The sequence below is a fragment of the Pleurodeles waltl genome, chromosome 4_2, assembly GCF_031143425.1.
Source record: "Pleurodeles waltl isolate 20211129_DDA chromosome 4_2, aPleWal1.hap1.20221129, whole genome shotgun sequence".
In the NCBI taxonomy this organism is placed as follows: Eukaryota; Metazoa; Chordata; class Amphibia; order Caudata; family Salamandridae; genus Pleurodeles; species Pleurodeles waltl.
This window is the reverse complement of record NC_090443.1, coordinates 104,444,883-104,459,267: the sequence shown is the minus strand read 5'-3', so window position 1 is coordinate 104,459,267 and position 14,385 is coordinate 104,444,883. Positions and strand designations below refer to the sequence as shown.

Below are 14,385 nucleotides of genomic sequence, written 5' to 3'. Positions count from 1 at the left end.
GACCTTGTCTCCAGTTTGGTGTTCCTGCTGATTACAGCTACGAAACCAGGCCTTTTTGGGATCAAAGTTTTTACCCTTGTACCCATAATTGGATTGTGAAGAGGCTTTTGGACCCTCCCTCCTGAGCAGGTTTTTGGGGCCCTGTAGAAGACTCTTTACTTTTACCCTTGGATGTCTCAACACTCTTCCCCTGGGGAGTCTTTGTGACCCCTTTCTTTTGGTCACCCCCTGTGGAAGTCTTGGTCACCCTAGTCTAGACCCAATGGTCTGCCTTCTTTCCCAGTTCTTGGGGAGAAATTGGACCTAGGTCTACCAGATGCTGATGCAGTTCATCATTGAAACAATTACTTAAAAGGTGTTCTTTCAGAAACAGATTGTACAGCCCATCATAATCATTTACACCACTGCCATTAATCCAACCATCCAGTGTTTTGACTGAGAAGTCAACAAAATCAACCTAGGTCTGGCTCGAGGATTTTTGAGCGCCCCTGAACCTAATCCTGTACTCCTCAGTTGAGAATCCAAAGCCCTCAATCAGGGTAGCCTTCATGAGGTCATAGGATTCTGCATCTTTTCCAGAGAGTGTGAGGAGTCTATCCCTACACTTTCCAGTGGACATTTGCCAAAGGAGAGCACCCCAGTGATATTTGTTTACTTTTCTGGTTGCACAAGCCCTATCAAAAGCTGTGAACCATTTGGTGATATCATCACCATCTTCATTTTTTGTTGCAATCTCTTTGGGGATTTTTAGCATGTCAGGAGTATCTCTGACCCTATTTAAGTTGCTGCCACCATTGATGGGAGCTAAGCCAATCTCTTGTCTTTCCCTTTCTATGGCAAGGAGCTGTCTCTCCAAAGCCAATCTTTTGGCCATCCTGGCTAACAGGAGGTTATCTTCATTGAGGCTGCCCTCAATGCTTCCAGAGCTCTTGGACTCCCCTGTGGGAGAAGCAACATCTCTGACTATCACTTGTGGAGTCAGGGTTGGAGGAACCCTGGTCTCCCTAACTAGGAGTGGAGGTGGGACATTTTCCTCCCCATCACTAGCTTTCCCCTCTGTAAGGGTATCTTCAGAGGGGGTGTCTCTAGCAAACTCTGCCAAAAGCTCCTGGAGCTGTATTTTGGTAGGGTTCGATCCAGTTTTTATCTTTTTGATTTTGCAGAGAGTCCTTAGCTCTGACATCCTAAGATGCAGGTAAGAGGTGAGGTTCAGCTCCACCACCATCTCTTCTGCAGCAGACATTAATTCCCTAAAAGTTGGGATACTTTTTAAGAATCTAAAACTATCTCTAGAACTTAATCCAAACTTTTATAAAACATTTAAACTCTAAAAGAAATGCTAACAGGGACTAACACAAGGCCCTAGCAGGACTTTTAAAAATTTAGAAAAATAGCTCAAATTTCAAAAATCAGTTTCTAATGTCAATTTTTTGAATTTTAGTCGTGTGATCAGGTATTGGCTGAGTAGTCCAGCAAATGCAAAGTCTTGTACCCCACCGTTGCCACCAATGTAGAGGTAAGATAGTGGCAAAAAGAGATAACTCTAATGCTCTATTTTGTGGTAGTGTGGTCGAGCAGTAGGCTTATCAGAGGGTAGTGTTAAGCATTTGTTGTACACACACAGGCAATAAATGAGGAACACACACTCAAAGACAAATTCCAGGTCAATAGGTTTTTATATAGAAAAATATATTTTCTTAGTTTATTTTAAGAACCACAGATTCAAGAGTTACAAACAATAATTTAAATGAAAGGTATTTCACTCAGGTATTCTAGGAACTTTGAATTATCACAATAGCATGTACAGTTTTGACAAAAATGGCAATAAGTTATTTTAAAAGTGGACACAGTGCAAAAATCAACAGTTCCTGTGGGAGGTAAGTAAATGTTAAGTTCACAGGTAAGTAAAACACTTACAGGGTTCAAAGTTGGGTCCGAGGTAGCCCCCTGTTGGGGGTTCAAGGCAAACCCAAAGTTACCACACCAGCAGCTCAGGGCCGGTCAGGTGCAGAGGTCAAAGTGGTGCCCAAAACACATAGGCTTCAATGGAAATAGGGGTGCCCCGGTTCCAGTCTGCCAGCAGGTAAGTACCCGCGTCTTCGGAGGGCAGACCAGGGGGGTTTTGTAGGGCACCGGGGGGGACACAAGCAGGCACAGAAAGTACACCCTAAGCGGCACAGGGGCGGCCGGGTGCAGAGTGCAAACAGGCGTCGGGTTTTCAATAGGAATCAATGGGGAGACCCTGGGGTCTCTTCCATGATGCAGGCAGGCACGGGGGGCTCCTCGGAGTAGCCACCACCTGGGCTAGGCAGAGGGTCGCCTGGGGGTCTCTCCTGCACTGGAGTTCGGTTCCTTCAGGTCCTGAGGGCTACGGGTGCAGTGAGTTTTCCAGGCGTCGGGTTCCTTGAAGCAGGCAGTCGCGGTCAGGGGGAGCCTCTGGATTTCCTCTGCAGGCGTCACTGTGGGGGCTCAGGGGGGTCAACTCTGGCTACTCACAGGCTCGCAGTCGCAGGGGAGTCCTCCCTGTAGTGTTAGTTTTCCGCAGGTCGAGCCAGGGGCGTCGGGTGCAGAGTGGAAAGTCTCACGCTTTCGGTGGGAAACATTTTGGGGGTCATTCTGACCCTGGCGGTCGGTGATAAAGCGGCGGCCAACCCGCCAACAGGCCGGCGGTCAAAAAAATGCAATTCTGACCCTGGCGGGAACCGCCAACACAGCCCGCCGCATTAACACTCCGACCGCCACGGCGGAACAAACAAACAACGACTTGACCGAGCCTCCATCCATGAACTGTGTGCCCAGCTGGAGCCAGCCCTGATGTCCCCCATCCGCCAACCCACAGGAATTCCCCCTCTAGTGCAGGTTCTGTCTGTCCTCCATTTCTTTGCAACTGGCTCATTCCAGACAACAGTGGCCATGTCATCTGGGATGTCTCAGCCTATGTTTTCCAAGATCTTATCCAGAGTGTTGTCTGCCCTGATGAAACTCATGCGGAGCTACATCATTTTCCCAGAGGAGGGTGATTTGCCTACAGTGAAAGCTGATTTCTATGCCCTTGGACACATCCCCAACATCATTGGTGCAATTGATGGGACCCATGTGGCTTTAGTCCCCCCAAATGACGATGAACAGGTGTACAGGAACAGGAAGAATTACCATTCAATGAATATCCAGGTGGTCTGTTTGCCTGACCAGTACATCTCCCATGTAAATGCCAAGTTCCCAGGGTCAGTGCATGACGCGTATGTTATGCGAAATAGCAGCATTCCCTATGTGATGGAACAGCTACAGAGACAGCGTGTGTGGCTAATAGGTGACTCTGGTTACCCCAACCTGCCGTGGCTATTGACCCCAGTGAGGAATCCCAGGACCAGGGCAGAGGAACGGTACAATGAGGCCCATGGGCGTACTAGGAGGGTGATTGAGCGAACCTTTGGGCTCCTGAAGGCCAGGTTTAGGTGCCTGCATATGACAGGTGGATCCCTCATGTACTCACCAAAGAAGGTGTGCCATATCATCGTGGCGTGCTGTATGCTCCACAACCTGGCTTTGCGACGCCAGGTGCCTTTCCTGCAGGAGGATGGTCCAGATGGTGGTGTTGTAGAAGCCGTGGAGCCTGTGGAGAGTGAAGAGGAGGAAGACTCTGAGGACGACACAGACAATAGGGACAGAGTGATACAACAGTATTTCCAGTAACACACAGGTAAGAATCACCCACGCCATTTCACAATTGCTTATAGCCTCCTGCATCTGTACTTTCTGTAGTTCCCCACAGATGTTTTTCATTAATTTTTGCCTTTCCCTTCCTTCTCAGTGCTGTCTGACTCAGTACCTGACTTCTGCTTGGTTCGCCCATGAAATACAGCGTATTGACATTGGTATGTTGTCATGACTAATTGACAGAACAGAAATCGAACAGTAATATGTAATACATTTGTCAATAATACAGCATGACTCAAAACAGATTTGTGCGCAAAATTAGATTTATTTACAGTGCTAGATATCGGTACATGTGATTCTAAGGGTGATGGGTGGGGGTGGAGGAATATCCATGGCAGAGTCCAGTTCTCAGTCTCACAGGTGCATTGTCCTTTTGCCTGTGGAAGGATGGAGCATAGGCAGTTCATGATTGGACAGGGTGGCAATGTGGGACAGTGGGAAGACTTGAGGGGGTATGTCCTGCTGGCGGGGGTCTTGACATCCTACTCTGTCTTTTTTTTTGGTCTCAGGCTCCTCTTACGGGGTGGTTGTTCTTCAGCAGGAGGTGGGGTTCTGGGGGGCTGTCGAGGTGTTGGGACCTCCTGTCCACTAGCGCCGGCGGAGGTGGTAGGCTGTTCCTGGTCCGGGCTAGTGACAGGGGCCCTGTGTGGTGCACCATGGTCCCGCAACGCGTCCTCTATCCTGTGGAGGGCCAGGACGATGGTCCCCATTGCGGTCCCGATGATTCTCAGCTCCTCCCTGAACCCCATGTAGCGTTCCTCCTGCTGTGCCTGGATCTCAGTGAACCTGGCCAGTACCGTCGCCATCGTTTCTTGGGAGTGGTGGTATGCCCCCATGATGGTGGTGAGGGCCTCTTGGAGAGTGGGTTCCCTGGGCCTCTCCTCCCCCCCCCTGTCGCACAGCAGCCCTCCGAGCTGCCCGGTTTCCCCCGGCCTCTGTCCCCTGGACGGTGTGCCCGCTACCACTGCCCCCAGGTCCCTGTTGTTGTTGGGGTGTTGGGTTAGCCTGGGTGCCCTGTAGTGGCAGACACACCGCTGATTGAGCTGTCCTAGAGACAGAGGCATGGGCCCGCTGGGTGGGAGCTGTGCTGGTGTTGGCAGAGGGGGTCGGGTCTGGTGTGGCCTGCGGCTGCCTGAGGGGAACCGACTGCCCAGAGGTCCCCGATGGTCCGGGCTGGTCATCAGGTTCACTGTCGACAGAGCTGCTATCCTCAGTGTGGGCCTGTTCCGGTGGTGGGATGGACACTTCTGGACCCTCCTGGCTGGTGTTGTCGTTCGGGTCCTGCATGGGGTAAGAGAGTTTGGTTATTGTTTCTGTGTGTACAATAGCGTGCGTGTTATGGGTGCCCTTGTCCCCCAGTGCAGGCATTCCCTTGAGGGAGGTGTTGTGAGGGTAGTTAGTGGGGGGGGGGGGGTTAGTGCAGTGGTCATGCTTAGGTGATGGGTGCCCATGATTTGTGTTGGCATGCAGGAGTTGGTGTTGGGATGGGTGGGTTGTGCTGGTGAGACATTGTCAGGGAGGATGTGTGCTGGGGGGTTGGGGGTGAGGGTGGGGGTGTGGGTTGGCATGCTGGTGGGGTGGGGGGGATATAGTAGTTGAGATTGGACTTACCAGAGTCCATTCCTCCGGCTACTCCTGCGAGGCCCTGAGGATGCAGGATGTTCAAGACGTCTTGCTCCCACGATGTGAATTCGGAAGGGGTGGGTGGGGGTCCGCCGCCAGTCTTCTGGACCGCGATGTTGTGCCTGGAGACCATCGATCGGACCTTCCCCCGTAGGTCGTTCCATCTTTTGCGTATGTCCTCCCTATTCCTGGGATGCTGTCCCACCGCGTTGACCCTGTCCACGATCCGCTGCCATAGCTCCGCCTTCCTAGCTATACTGGTGTGCTGCACCTGCGAGCCGAAGAGCTGGGGTTCCACTCTTAGGATTTCCTCCACCATGACCCGGAGTTCTTGGTCCGAAAAGCGTGGGTGCCTTTGGGGTGCCATGGGGTGGTGTGGGTGAGGTGTGGGGTGGTGTATGTGATGATGAGTATGTTGGTGAGTGGTGCTTTGTGCTACTATGTGGTGTGTGTGATGGTGTAGTGTGCCTCAGTGTGTCTTGCTTTGGATTGTCTGCTGTGTCTCTCTCTCCTTCTCTCAGTAATTATGGTCGCAGGGGTTTGTGGGTGATGTGGGTGTGTGTTTTATAGTTGGTTGATTGTGTGGGAGTGGTGTGTGTATGTGTATCAGGTGTGTGTATTTCAAATTGTCCAATGTGGCTGTGTTTTGGTGATGTGTGTGTATTCGGACCGCCGCGGTGTGTACCGCCAATGGAATACCGCGTTTGAATGACCGCCGTGTGGATTCGTGGGTCGTAATGGCATGGGCGTATTTCTGTTGGCGTGACGGTGGAGGTTTGGTCATCTCCAGTTTATCGCTGCCCGCTGATGTGGCGGGCTGCAGTGGAGGACGGAATTTTGGAGGTTTGGCCGTTGTGGGTCAGAATGACCGTGGCGGTTAACCGCAGCCGCGGCGGTGTTATGGCGGTCTTCTGACCGGCGGTAAGGGCCTTTTACCGCCGAGGTCAGAATGACCCCCTTGGTCTTTAAAAGTTGTTTCTTTGTTGCAAAGTGTTGCAGTTTCTTAAACAGGGCCACTGTTCTCTTGAGTTTCTTGGTCCTTTAGATGCAGGGTAGTCCTCTGAGGCTTCAGAGGTCGCTAGACCCTGTTGTATGCGTCGCTGTTGCAGGTTTCTTCGAAGTAGGGAGACAGGCCGGTGGGGCTGGGGCCAAATCAGTTGTGGTCCCCGTCTTCACTGCAGGGCTTCAGGTCAGCAGTCCTTCTTCTTCTTTAGGTTGCAAGAACCTATCTTCCTCAGTTCTGGGAGCCCCTAAATACTCAATTTAGGGGTGTGTTTAGGTCTGGGAGGGCAGTAGCCAATGGCAAAAACTAGTCAGCCCACACTGGATGTCAAGTATGTTTTCAGGGGGCATCTCTTAGATGCCCTCTGGGTGCATTTTTACAATAAAGTGTACACTGGCATCAGTGTGCATTTATTGTGCTGAGAAGTTTGATACCAAACTTCCCAGTTTTCAGTGTAGCCATTATGGTGCTGTGGAGTTCGTGTTTGACAGACTCCCAGACCATATACTCTTATGGCTACCCTGCACTTACAATATCTACGGCTTTGCTTAGATACTGTAGGGGCATAATGCTCATGCACATATGCCCTCACCTGTGGTATAGTGCACCCTGCCTTAGGACTGTAAGGCCTGCTAGTGGGGTGACTTACCAATGCCACAGGCAGTGTGAGGTTTGCATGGCACTCTGAGGGGAGTGCCATGTCGACTTAGTCATTTTCTCCCCACCAGCACACACAAGCTGGCAAGCAGTGTGTATGTGCTGAGTGAGTGGTCCCTAGGGTGCCATAAGATATGCTGCAGCCCTTAGAGACCTTCCCTGGCATCAGGGCCCTTGGTACCAGGGGTACCAGTTACAAGGGACTTACCTGGGTGCCAGGATTGTGCCAATTGTGGAGACAAAGGTACAGTTTAGGGAAAGAACACTGGTGCTGGGGCCTGGTTAGCAGGGTCCCAGCACACTTTCAAATCATAACTTGGCATCAGCAAAGGCAAAAAGTCAGGGGGCTACCATGCCAGGGAGGCATTTCCTTACAATATGAAAATATAAAATATGCAGTTTAAGCTCACGGTATTTCCCAAACTTTTTCCTGGTGTGGTAACTTCTAAAACAGCCAGGCACACACAGCCCAGGCTTTAAAGGGCAATCGGGGCAGTACATCCGGCTCTCCCTCCGATTGCTCTCCGGGCACATACTCTACATTTCTTTGTGGGCAAGTCTTTTTTGGGAGTGGGAGGAATGTGATGTGGAAAGTGGCGATCTTTCAATCTAGCCACTTCCACTCTAGGAACTCTTGCCCGTTCCACCACAATAAGGCTCTCTATCACTGACTCCTGAAATTTAAGAAATGTCATCCTTGCTCAGGTGAACAATCCTTGAACACAATAAAAGCATTAAAAGTTGCCAAATGAAATAAATATAGGGTCAACTTTTTATACCACACATAAGACTTACGAAGAGCAGTTTAAGGTTCCAACCTCTGATCTACTCTATCAACACCACCCACGTGCCTATTGCAGTCCAACATGCACGCAGGTTTGAGCACTTCCACAACCTGACCCCAGACAGTCACAGGGGAAGTACTCTCATCATGGATGGTAGATAGCATGTACACATCCCTCCTGTCTGAAAATTTCAGAGCTAGCAGCTCATTATTCCGCAAGGCACTGCACTGTCCCCTCTCAAGTTTTTTACAGACAAGCTCCCTTGGATAGCCTTTCCGGTTAGAACGGATTGTGCCACAAGCAACAGTGTCCACTCTAAACAACTCCTTGAACAACTGCACTCCAGTGTAGAAATTATCTACGTACAAATGGTGACCTTTGTTAAACAGTCGTCTACCAAGTTCCCACACAATTTTTTCGCTACCTCCAAAAGTGGCCGGTCAACCAGGAGGGAATCCCTACCAGTGTAGACCCGGAAATTATACACATATCCTGTACTGCTTTCTGACAGCATATACAATTTAATCCCATACTGTGCCCTCTTACTAGGAATGTACTGCTTAAAAACTAAACGCCCCTTGAAAAGGACCAAAGACTCGTCCACACTTATCTCTTTGCCTAGAACATAGAACTCTGAAAACCGATCTACAAAATGATCAAGGACAGGCCTAATCTTAAAAAGACGGTCACAATCAGGGTGATCTCGTGGCAAGGCTAAAGCATTGTCTACAAAATGCAGCATACGAAGAAGAAGCAATTAGCGATTACGTGTCATAGTTTCAGGAAATATAGCCGTTGCCATCAAGGGACTAGTAGACCAATAAGAAGCCAGTGACGGCTTCCTGATCAACCCCATCAAAAAAGTAAAACCTAAAAACTTTTTCATCTCTTCCAGATATGTGGGAACCCACTGAGTAGCTCTAGACTGAGGCCTAAGTGTGGCAGTGTTGTCCCTCAAATATTGCTCTGCATACAAATTAGTCTGCTCCACAATCTCTTCCAAAAATACATCGTCCATAAACAAGTGAAAGAAATGGACAGGCAAACAGTTTTCCGTATTGACTCTACACCCTGGGAGACCAGTAAATGCAGGTAACAGTTGCTGCTTCATGTTTGGGGCAATCCAGGTGTCAGGTCTTCTAATGGGAAACCCTTCAGCCCTAGGCTGCTGCACTCTTGGCACATCAATGTCCTCCTCTAAAACAGGCCCTTCACTGAGAGTAGCTTCCTCATCAGAAGAATACTCTCGGACAGAAAACTCACTGCCAGAATCTCTCACTTCCTCCTCTGCCTCAAATGCAGAGTCAGTCTCGTAATCATGGTGTAAGGAAGTGCCTCCTTGGCATGGTTACCCCCTGACTTTTTGACTTTGGTGATGCCAAGTTATGATTTGAAAGTGTGCTGAGGCCTGCTAACCAGGCCCAAGCACCAGTGTTCTTTCCCTAAACTGTACTTTTGTCTCCACAATTGGCACACCCTGGCATCCAGGTAAGTCCCTTGTAACTGGTACCCCTGGTACCAAGGGCCCTGATGCCAGGGAAGGTCTCTAAGGGCTGCAGCATATCTTATGCCACCCTGGGGACCCCTCACTCAGCACATGCACACTGCTTGCCAGCTTGTGTGTGCTGGTGGGTAGAAAATGACTACGTCGACATGGCACTCCCGTCAGGGTGCCATGCCAACCTCACACTGCATATGGCATAGAGAAGTCACCCCTCTAGCAGGCCTTACAGCCCTAAGGCAGGGTGCACTATACCACAGGTGAGGGCATAGGTGCATGAGCACTATGCCCCTACAGTGTCTAAGCAAAACCTTAGGCATGGTAAGTGCAGGGTAGCCATAAGAGTATATAGTCTGGGAGTCTGTCAAACACGAACTCCACAGCACCATAATGGCTGCACTGAAAACTGGGAAGTTTGGTATCAAACTTCTCAGCACAATAAATGCACACTGATGCCAGTGCAAATTTTATTGTGAAATACACCCAGAGGGCATCTTAGAGATGCCCCCTGAAAACATACCCGACTTCCAGTGTGGGCTGACTAGTTTTTGCCAGCCTGCCACACACCAGACATGTTGCTGGCCACATGGGGAGAGTGCCTTTGTCACTCTGTGGCCAGTAACAAAGCCTGTACTGGGTGGAGGTGCTTCACACCTCCCCCTGCAGGAACTGGAACACCTGGCGGTGAGCCTTAAAGGCTCACCCCCTTTGTTACAGTGCCACAGGGCATCCCAGCTAGTGGAGATGCCCACCCCTCTGGCCATTGCCCCCACTTTTGGCAGCAAGGCTGGTGGATATAATGAGAAAAATCAGAGAGGAGTCACTGGCTTGTCAGGACAACCCCTAAGGTGTCCTGATCTGAGGTGACTCTGACTTTAAAAAATCCTCCATCTTGCAGATGGAGGATTCCCCCAATAGGATTAGGGATGTGACCCCCTCCCCAATGGGAGGAGGCACAAAGAGGGTGTAGCCACCCTCAGGGCTCGTAGCCATTGGCTACTAACCTCCCAGACCTAAACACACCCCTAAGTTGAGTATTTAGGGGCCCCCAGAACCAAGGAAGACAGATTCCTGCAACCTGAAGATGAAGGACTGCTGACCTGAAGCCCTGCAGAGAAGACGGAAACACCAGCTGCTTTGGCCCCAGCCCTACCGGCCTGTCTCCCCACTTCAAGAAAAACTGCAACAGCGACGCGTCCCCCAGGGTCCAGCGACCTCTGAAGCCTCAGAGGACTACCCTGCATCTAAAAGGACCAAGAAACTCCAGAGGACAGCGGACCTGTTCAACAAACCTGCAACTTTGCAACAAAGAAGCAACTTTTAAAGACCACACGTTTCCTCCCGGAAGCGTGAGACTTTCCACTCTGCACCCGACGCCCCCGGCTCGACCTGCGGAAAACTAACTCTACAGGGAGGACTCCTCGACGACTGCAAGCCCGTGAGTAGCCAGAGTTGACCCCCCTGAGCGCTCACAGCGACGCCTGCAGAGGGAATCCAGAGGCTCCCCCTGACCGCGACTGCCTGTTTCTAGGAACCCGACTTCTGGAAGACACACTGCACCTGCAGCCCCCAGGACCTGAAGGAACCGAAGTCCAGTGCAGGAGCGACCCCCAGGCGGCCCTCTTCCTAGCCCAGGTGGTGGCTACCCAGAGGAAACCCCCCTTTGCCTGCCTACATAGTTGAAGAGACTCCCGGGTCTCCACTTTGAATCCTATTGCAAACCCGACACCTGTTTGCACTCTGCACCCGGCCGCCCCTGTGCCGCTGAGGGTTTACTTTCTGTGCCTGCTTGTGTCCCCCAGTGCCCTACAAAACACCCCTGGTTTGCCCTCCGAAGACGCAGATATTTACCTGCTGGCAGACTGGAACCGGGGCACCCCTATTTCCATTGAAGCCTGTGTGTTTTGGGCACCACTTTGACCCCTGCACCTGACCGGCCTTGAGCTGCTGTTGTGGTAACTTTGGGTTTGCCTTGAACCCCCAACGGTGGGCTACCTTGGACCCAACTTTGAACCCTGTAAGTGCTTTACTTACCTGTGAAACTAACAAATACTTACCTCCCCCAGGAACTGTTGATTTTTGCATTGTGTCCATTTTTAAAATAGCTTATTGCCATTTCTTGCCAACACTGTACATGCTATTGTGATAATTCGAAGTTCCTAAGATACCTGAGTGAAATACCTTTCATTTAAAGTATTGTTTGTAAATCTTGAACCTATGGTTCTTAAAATAAACTAAGAAAATATATTTTTCGATATAAAAACCGATTGGCCTGGAATTGTCTTTGAGTGTGTCTTCCTCATTTATTGCCTGTGTTTGCACAACAAATGCTTAACACTACCCTCTGATAAGCCTACTGCTCGACCACACTACCACAAAATAGAACATTAGAATTATCTCTTTTTGCCATTATCTTACCTCCAAGGGGAACCCTTGGACTCTGTGAATGCAATTTCTTACTTTGAAATAGTACATACAGAGCCAACTTCCTACAACAATCAAACTTGACTATCTAGAGGAAATAAAAGTCGTAACAAGGTTTCCGTAGGTGAACCTGCGGAAGGATCATTAACGGCGGAGCGGACCGAGCAACCCAGGGTGCCAGCCCTAAAGCCCTCGGCTGCCTCCCAGAACGCAACACCCGTAGGCACAGGGCCCGGCCCTCACCCTGGCGCATCCCTGGCTGGCAGAGCGGTCAGCGGCTGCCGGGGAGCCCGGGAGAGAGGACCGGGTGCCGGGTGGGCTCCTCCGGCCAGGAGGACCGACCCTCTCAAGCGGGAGGGACGAAGGAGCGCGTGCCTTCCCGGCTCCGGAGCCTCCGGGAGCGGCAAGGCGGAAAAAGCCCCTCCCGAGACGTAACCCACGCCCACCCGGCACGACCCTGGGAGGGAAAACCGAATCGAAGTGCCTCCCTTGGCTGGGACCACCCCCAACCCCAGAACGTCCTGCCGCCTGGGCGCTCCCGTGCCCGATGTCCAGACCCGCGAAGGAACCACGGCTCCTTCCGACCAGGGCAGGGGGTGGGCTAGTCCCAGCCGGCTGGCACAGCTCGTGCCGCCCGCCTTGAGCCTGGAGACTCTCGACCCGCAGGGGTCGAGACCCCATGGAGGCCGGCCGGCGTGCAGGTGGGGAGAGACCCCCCTCGTTGCCAGGTACCCTGACCCGTCCCTGTCCCGTGCGGCCGGGCCGAGTGTTTGAAGACTCGCACGGCTCCTCCCAGTCCTCCGGGAGGGAACAGCGGCGGCGGGGCTGCCCGGGCCGAGCCGCTCCGGGAACACCCCTCGCCCGTGGAGGGAGGCTCCCGGGCCGAGTGCCTGGAAACGTTCTTGGAATCGTGGAGGCTGACTCTCAAGAGGGGAAATGTTGCCTGTGACTCTTGGAGGTGGATCACTCGGCTCGCGCGTCGATGAAGAATGCAGCCAGCTGCAAGAATTAGCGTGAATTGTAGGACACAGTGATCATCGACACTTCAAATGCACCTTGCGGCCCCTGGTTCCGCCGGGGCTTTTCCCGGGGCGTGGCAGGGGCCGTCGCAGGGTAGCTATGCTCCCTTCGTCCCCCCAACTCCAAGGTCAGACCACCCCCGATCGCCAGCAGCAGGATCCCAACCCTCCCGCCCCCGGGTCCCGCCGCGGAGGTACGCCTGCCAGCGCGCCCAGCCTCGCCACCCTTCCTCGGTGGGAGGGTGGGCAGGCTCGCTGTTCCGCCCCGGGCCCGTCCCGGGCCACCTGGCTGCGTGCTGAGCATGGCTGTCTGTGGTGTCCCACGGCTGCCCACGCGCACTGCCTCGGGCGCCCACCTCCACGGCCGGTCCCCCCTGCGGGGCGGCGGAGGGCCATGCGCTGGCCTCGGGCTCCGATCGGGGGGGAAAAAATAATAAAAGTGCGTGCTGGCTGCGGCTCCCCCGTCCCCTGCAGCCCAGGGGACGGTGGTCCCGGCTTGTGCCCCCGCTGCTTCGGCATCCGACTATGACCTCAGATCAGACGTGGCGACCTGCTGAATTTAAGCATATTACTAAGCGGAGGAAAAGAAACTAACCAGGATTCCCCCTGTAAAGGCGAGGGAAGAGCCCAGCACCGAATCTCCGCCCGGCGGTGAGTGCGGGAAATGTGGCGTACAGAAGACCGACTCTCCGGCGTCGCTCAGGGGCCCCAAGGCCTTCTGATCGAGGCTCACCCCGCGGACGGTGTTAGGCCGGTAGCGGCCCCCGGAGCACCGGGATCGGGTCTTCTCGGAGTCGGGTTGCTTGGAAATGTAGCCCAAAGCGGGTGGTAAACTCCATCTAAGGCTAAATACGGGCGCGAGACCGATAGCCAACAAGTACCGTAAGGGAAAGTTGAAAAAAACTTTGGAGAGAGAGTTCAAGAGGGTGTGAAACCGTCGAGAGGTAAACGGGTGGGGTCCGTGCAGTCCGCCCAGAGGATTCAACATGGTGGGAAGGTCAGCCGGCCGTGACGGTGGATCCCCTCCGAGGGACCACCGCCCAGGCGCGCCTGGCCCCCACAGGGCGCATTTCCTCCGCTGCGGTGCGCCGCGACCGGCTCTGGGTCAGCTGGGAAGGCTTCAGGGTGGCAGGTGGCTCTCCGCTCCGACGGAGAGTGTTACAGCCCCCCTGGCAGCAGCTTCGTCGTGTTGCGGGGCCGAGGGAGATTTGACCGCCTACGCGCCCTGCCCGGCAACCGCCCCTGGCCGCCCCTCGGGGTGTGCCGGGGCAGGGAAGAGGGATGGGGCCCCCTGCTCCTGGTGCGACTGTTCGACTGGGGCGGACTGTGCTCAGTGCGCCCCGACCGCGCTGCCGGGCGGGGAGACCCACACCGGGCGCCAGAGGTCTGCGGCGATGTCGGTTACCCACCTGACCCATCTTTAAACACGGACCAAGGAGTCTAACACGTGCGCGAGTCGGAGGGCCGGGCGAAACCTTGTGGCGCAATGAAGGTGAGGGCTGGCGCGCGACCGCTGAGGTGGGATTCCGCAACAAACCCAGCGGCGGGCGCACCACCGGCCCATCTCGCCCGCTCTGTCGGGGAGGTGGAGCATGAGCGTGTGTGATAGCACCCGAAAGATGGTGAACTATGCCTGGGCAGGGCGAATCCAGAGGA

The 14,385-nt window shown here is 53.3% G+C and overlaps 1 pseudogene; it reads left to right on the top strand.

The window, feature by feature from the left end:
• The first annotated feature begins 12,657 nt into the window (after positions 1-12,657).
• On the top strand, positions 12,658-12,809 carry LOC138294406 (5.8S ribosomal RNA; annotated as a pseudogene).
• The last annotated feature ends 1,576 nt before the right edge of the window (positions 12,810-14,385 follow it).